The sequence below is a fragment of the Taurulus bubalis genome, assembly GCF_910589615.1.
Source record: "Taurulus bubalis genome assembly, chromosome: 2".
NCBI lineage: Eukaryota > Metazoa > Chordata > Actinopteri > Perciformes > Cottidae > Taurulus > Taurulus bubalis.
In genome coordinates this window covers 15,084,694-15,092,337 of record NC_136590.1, presented here as the reverse complement: position 1 = coordinate 15,092,337, position 7,644 = coordinate 15,084,694, and positions in this window count along the sequence as shown.

The following is a 7,644-nucleotide window of genomic DNA, read 5'->3' as shown; positions in this document are numbered from 1 at the left end:
ATTCTGAAAAGGGGAATCTTTTTTTTTTTGCAGTAAAAATATCTGTAATTACCTTAAAATATATATTAAATACATGAATTGTAAAAACCGTAGAAAAACGTAGAAACCGTGTGTGTTGCGTAAAAGCACGTCTACATAAACATAATAATAAAACATATTTGGTTCAACGTCTATTATATATATATATATATATATATATATATATATATATATATATATATAATTATTGTTGTGTGTGTGTGTGTGTGTGTGTGTGTGTGTGTGTGTGTGTGTGTGTGTGTGTGTGTGTGTGTGTAAGATTCAGTCATGTGGTTGCATCTGTATGGCTTTTAGCTGAACTTGTCTGGAGCTGACAACACTGAACATGCACTTCATAAAGTATATTTGTTCCAGCTGATGTCTCTTTACATTAAAACAGAGACTGGCTCCCTTGCTTTGGTCCAGCCCCTAACAAAACACACTGGACAAAGGAGACCCAAGCTGGGCGGCAGCCTTATGTGCGGACAACAACGAGTCTTTCATACATCCAGTAGAATTAATTGATATATATATATATATATATATATATATATATATATATATATATATATATATATATATATATATATATATATAATTCGAAGCGATCAGATTCATCACGTCTGTAATTAGATAATCGTCACCCTCTCTTCCTATTTACATAGCAGCCTGCATTCCAAAGCACTGCGATCTCCAATGGGCTTCAGCCACCACGTGTCCACATACGCGCACACGCGCCCACACAGTGTACAGAAGCTCCAATCTAGCTATATTCTGGATACTTCCACATTCAAAGTCGATATTTTAATAGCCCAAATGTGCTCCTGCAACCAGCAACAACCGTGAATTATCATTTATGCATTAGCGTCCTTTAAGATGACATGTGGATGTGGAGTTGTGCAACTCAGGTGGTGCTCGGGGTCCATCAACATGTACAGTCTGTATATGACCTGAATAAGCAAACAATAATATATAATAAGCTATATCTCACATGTGGAATCAGCCAGGCGGTTTGGATCCATATATGACCATTTTAATGACTTTAGAATCAGAACCAACACGTTTGCAGTGATATTACAAATTCACAGGCTGGTAATATTGCACAAAAAAAAAACATTTTGTGTTTCCAACCATTATACACTACATTTGTAAAATCAGTCCCTCTTCCTCACTCCAACGGCTCAGGGCATCTTAAACCCAACGCCAATACGTCGATAGAGCTAACAGTAGCATATAACACACACACACACGTATATATATATATATATATATATATATATATATATATATATATATATATATATATATATATATATATATATATATATATATATTCCATTTTTGAACTGACTTCGTTTCCATGTTCTCTCCCACAACAGTGTTGCCCTCAGCACTAATGACAGAGGGACAATAAAGAATCCTGTTCTGCAGCTCACAAAAGGGGTCCGGCACTTAAAACAGAAATCTGCATTTAATTTATTTAGCGACAAGGAAAAGCCTTTTATAGCTTGATTTTTATTGGTTCTTTTTCACTTAAAAGGTGGGGGTTGTGTGTGTGTGTGTGTGTGTGTGTGTGTGTGTGTGTGTGTGTGTGTGTGTGTGTGTGTGTGTGTGTGCGTGTGCGTGCATGCGTGCGCGTTTGGATGAGTGTGCCCGTGTTCAGAGAGAGAGAGAGCATAACACACACGCGCGCACACACACCGTATAATGTAGCTAGCGTTGGCACACGGACCAGAGAAGGCTTGTGTGTGAGTGGGGGTGGAGGAGATGGGGGGGGGGGAGCGGGGGGGGTGTAATTAATGCGGATTGACTGATTGCTCTTGAAACGGACGGGTCCTGCGCGTGGATTGTCCTCGAGCAATGAAGCGTTCCTGACTGACACTTTCCACCTTCCCTTCTTCTCCCCTCTCTTCCCCTCCTCACACACACCGCAGACCGGTGTGCCAGAGTCTTCCGTCGCGGGCGAGAAGCCACTCATCCCGGCCAGCCGAAAGCAGTTCCACCGGCTATACGGAAATGTGTCGCGTCCGTTTGTAACAATAGGAAATGAAATACACAAATTACATCCACAGGGTATGCATCGTCTATTTAGATGTGTTGCACAAACACATATTTGTGTGCAACCTGACATGCATCCAGAATAAGGAATTTAACCCCCTGGGTCTTCCCCTCATAAGGAGTGAAGGTGAATACGCTATTTTCCGCACATTACAAAAGTGCTTGAAGTGGTTAAAGTGGGTGCCATATCCGCCACTGCAGCCCAAACATTAAATGAATAAACTTTTCAACATCTAAATAAGGACCACAAAAAGAAGGAAGAAAAAATATAAATAAAGCATAATTCACAGTCAAGGGGAAACACATTGGCGAGGCTGGTTTTAAATTAGGTCCAAATGGAGAGTTGTCTCCACGGGAGGCCCTCCACGCAAGGCAACCACCCTATGCTCCCCACATATTTCTGATAGCCCTTTAATGATGCGGATTTCCAAACAGGGCCGTTCACCAGAGAGACGCCCCGGCTATCTAAAGGTGGTGCAACCCCACGAGACAATAGAGCCATATTAGAGAGAAAAGCCTGCGAGATGAAGCGCTGCCAAGCTTTTTGGATTATGTTTTGAAAAACAAGGCTGTTCTGTGCGCTCTAGGCACGTACCAGAAGTGTTGGTGGCCTATATAACGTCCCGTAACCCCCCAATTCGTTTGTTCTGTGACCAGCACACTGTACATATTAACCTCAACAAACAACAACAACAACAACAACAGCACCCATAACCGCTTAGGAGAAGAAGACATGATGGAGTCAGAAGTTGAGTGGACACACAAACAACATGACCTTTTCTTCTCTGTGTGCGCAGGACAGATGCTGCTATTTCTGATCACCCCGACAGATAGAGCTCCGGCCTCACACCACGGGTCATGAAACGTGAAATGCTTGGCACGAAGAAGAAACAAGAAGAAAGGAATGTTCTTGTTCTTCTCAAAACGTTTTAAAAGGGACGTCACAACTAAACGACAAACGGCACATGCCTTCAAACGAGGAGGATGATGGCGCAGCAGAGGAAGATACTGATGGCAATATTGATGGCGACGGAGGGAATGGCTTGGGCACCAAATTAGTGGCTGTCACACAGCCATATATCCGGCTGTATGGGCGAGATGAAAGCACCAGCATCTATTTAAGGGCCATCAAAACGCGCAGGTGGAGGCTTTACTTATCATTTGAACGCGAGCAGCCATGGCGCGCCGTCCTGCGCGTGTTTGCGCTGTAACGGTTATGAAGTATAGTTTGTATCCCGCGAGATGAACCAAACAGATCGTGAAATGTTGATATTATAATCGCAAATAATGGGCGTAAATGCATCGTGTGCCCGACACGTGACGGACTGAGTGCCACCTCATTTAGTATTTCGGACCATACGCACAATGGCACACGCATGAATGCACGCACGCAAACGTTCATGAAAATGAAAGACAACGTTTTTGTTATTCAAGCCGTGAAGACCAAAAAACAATGTGTTGTTGGATTGGGTCCAGGTGGAATGGGTCAAGATGGAATGGGTCAAGAGGTCAGCTGACCTTCTGCAATTCATTACCCACAATTTCAATTTCAATTGATTGTTTCAATAAATACTTGTTTTGAAACAAAGATCTCAGCGTGACTCATACCAGTAAAACTCATAACGTGCTTCAGTGACGCACCAGCAATTGACTCCGAAGGAAAAAAAACTAAAAAAACTTTCATCATAAGAAAAACATTTTCAATATGTAGTCATCTTCTCCTCTCGTGTTTTGGTCGTATTGATGGTGAGGGATTACACCTAATCAGATCACATCTGGATCATCTCTACAAAGAAAACTCGCCCAACAACAATTTCATTTTGAGTTAAAGCTGCGTGTCGAAAGCAACAGCATATTACTGATCATAGGAGCATTTGGTACTGAGCAACCTGCCTTATCAAACACCGTGTAACTTTCAAAAGAAACCAGAAATTATGAACCATAAACAAGTCACGTGTCCAATAACCACGGCCTGATCCAGAATGACACTTGTATGATCTAACATAATATGCGAAGTATACTATTTAACATGTATGTGATGTATTTATTTAGCTTCTGGGATATTTACTTAATGTGCGTTGTCTCTAAAATAAAATAAGCACACTGATTGTGTTTGCGCGATGAGATTAAGAAGTAAAGCAGGTTTTGACCTCCATGCTGTGGACACCGCGTAACAGACGTGTATGTTCTGCAGCGAAAGTAACACGATGTGTACATTCAGATGTAAATATCTGACTTGACCCCAGAGTGACTGTTAACCATTACTCGAAAATTAAACCGCAAGAAGTAAAAGAAAAAGAAAAGAAACATGTTGACCTATACTGTAAAAGCGAGGAGATGAACAACGGTCTATATGGTGGGAATGTTGTAAAAGACTCCCTTCATTAATATCTACATACAGGAGTAATACCTCTTGTCCTTATTGACACTTTTTCAAACTAAGTCAGAAATATGAAATATGAAAAGGATCCCGAAAAAAAAGAAATGTCTTCTCACATGGATGGCCAACGATGTTGCCAAAAACTTTTGATGTGTGTGTGTTTGTGTGTGTGTGTGTGTGTGTGTGTGTGTGTGTGTGTGTGTGTGTGTGTGTGTGTGTGTGTGTGTGTGTGTGTGTGTGTGTGTGTGTGTGCGTGTTTGTGTATGAGAGAGAGAGAGAGAGAGAGAGAGAGAGAGAGGCAGATCAACGGCGACTATACAGTGTTACCGTGTAATTTAATATAACACAAGTAAGCCTGACAAACTATAACACCCAACTGGAGCCGAACAACTAAAGGGAATACACTTTAAAATGGTTGGATCGTGTGTGTGTGTGTGTGTGTGTGTGTGTGTGTGTGTGTGTGTGTGTGTGTGTGTGTGTGTGTGTGTGTGTGTGTGTGTGTGCGCGCGCCACTGTATTGTCCCATATCCCCAGAGACGCCCCATAACTGATACACTCAATGTTGAAGAATATTCAGAAACATGCATCCATCCATTCCTGTTGTATATTGTGAGTTGACAGTACTCAAAATATGTGCGCCGTCAAGGCTGCGCATTTAAAAGTTGTTGGGCGAAAGAATAACCATCATGTTTACGTGGGCTCTAGTGGCAAATAAAAAGTAGTCCAAACGGCATGATCAGCCCTGAAATAGACACATAAAGAAATAAACAGATGTTTTCCCCCTTGGCCCTTATTGGACTATGGACCCTCGACTCCAAATACGCCTGTCATTAAAAATCAGGATTTAGCTTTATCCCAAAAACCACGCTTTTGTAAACTAAAGCAAATTTTTTTTTTCGCCACCAAATCCTCACAAACTAAATTGCTGTGATAATGATTTAAACATACAAAATACAACACCTACCTATAAAATGACCGCCTCCATATTGCTCATAATTGTAATAATTGATATGAATTGAAAAATAAACAACCAAAAAAAAAAAAAATCCTCTTCCTACACACGCTTCATCCAAAGTAACGCGCCTCCAGAAGCGTGGACTTAAATAACGCTCCGGTTCCTTACGCGTTAGCTCTCTGCTGGATTTATCCAGCGAGGGGTTTTCCCGACTAGCTCCGGATCCTGTGGATGCGAGTCTCCGTCAAGCTGTATAATAGCAAATTTATGTTTGGATGACGCGTCCTCTCTCTCCCACAATGGAGCTGCAGCGCTGACATTAAACAGAAAATTGATAGAGAGACTCTCTCTCTCTCTCTCTCTCTCTCTCTCTCTCTCTCTCTCTCTCTCTCTCCTTTTCCCATGTACTCTCGTCTCGGAGAGTAGAAGGGAGCTTTCTCGCATTTTATCTTCTTTTTTTTATCAGGGGAGGGGGCAAAGCGACATCAATGAGTTTCACACCCGGAATACACCCACTTCTATCCCCAATATATATATATATATCCTTAGAGTAGACATATGTATGCACGAAAACACACACACACACACACACACACACACACACACACACACACACACACACCTTTTTCTGACAAGAGGCCTATCACTCTTTCTGACCAAACTGCCCCCTCTCTTTACAAGATTTATCAAAGTGAACTACGAGGTTTTGTGTAATGATTCCTCTGTCTCGGCCCCATGTGTTTAACCTATAACCGTGATGTGGTGGAAGGCAGAGGCCGTGCTGGGGTTTTATTTGCGGAATAGTTCGAAGAGTCTGGCATGAAAAGGAGCTATCAGCACTTCTCTGAAAATCCAACTGATATTTGTTTATAGCTGTTTGCCAAATGATATCCCAAATGATATCCCAAATGATATCCCTATGTATATATCTCTCTCTCTCTCTCTCTCTCTCTCTCTCTCTCTCTCTCTCTCTCTCTCTCTCTCTCTATATATATATATATATATATATATATATATATATATATATATATATATATATATATATATATATATATATAATATGAGGATGACTGGCCGGCGCACGCAAACACCGCCATGCACGCACGGGTTAAATTGTAACAGCGCTATAAACATTTAGCACAGGCGCTAAAGAGTCCACGACATTTGTGCGCCTTTTGCGCAGCCTTTGATCGAGTCCAAACGGTCCTGGCAAGTTTGTGCGTAAAAGTGAAATTATCTCCCATTTCTCGCTCCACGGAAAGAGAGCTCGGGCTGCTTCCATGTGTCGCTCTGAAACAAAGACATGACTGCAAACAATCGTGCATGAGAAAAAAAAGGGCACACACATGAACAGAGTTTCCATTCGAGAAGGCGTTTACTGAGGACACGTAAAACAACAAATGAGCCGCAGGTTGGAGATGAATGCGGAAGAAGCAGAATCTGCGGCAGCTTGGAGATAATTGCAGAAATGCGGCGGTTGTAGCGGTGTTCTTCCCTCTTTCCCAAACGGGACCTCAGCCTCGGCTTTCTCCTCTTCTCCCCCTGCAGCCCCCACTGGCTGGCCCCGTGGGTCACCGCTTCAGGAGCACCACGTCACCACGTTAACCCCTGCATCGCCGCGTCCAGGGAAGCAGGGCCGAGAGCCCTGAAGGGTTGTGTGGAGGAGGAGGAGGAGGAAGAGGAGGAGAGGGGGGAGGGTCCTCCAGGCGTCCTGAAGGGTGGGTCCAGGGGGTCTCCGGGAAAACGAAGAACAGGTTTCTTACAATTTATTTCAATTTGGGGGAAATTCACCCAACTAGTATTATTGTAGAATAACTGCTGTAATGAGTCTGCAGGGGTTTGTTGTTGTTGTTTTCTCTCATATACACCCTCCTGACACACAAACTACTTTTCCTTTCCTGATTAATTTAAATAAAATTCCATTTAAAATCGTAATGAAATCAGAACAACATAAAGGAGAAGGAAAAACTCCCCCACACACACCATTTGAGAATGTATATTTTCAGCATCTAAATGGTTAAATTAGCTTGTCATTCATGATTTATATCCTGATTTGATTTTTTCAGCAAAGCAGCATGTGAATTATTGTAGAGGCTGCCGAATACAGACCAAAATAATTCCAAAATAAGCCAAATGGTACAAAAGTAAATACATCGTTTACAGTCAACCCTGCATATATGTTATGTATATATCAGTGTACTGTGTTACATGAAAACATCTGACTAGAGTGACA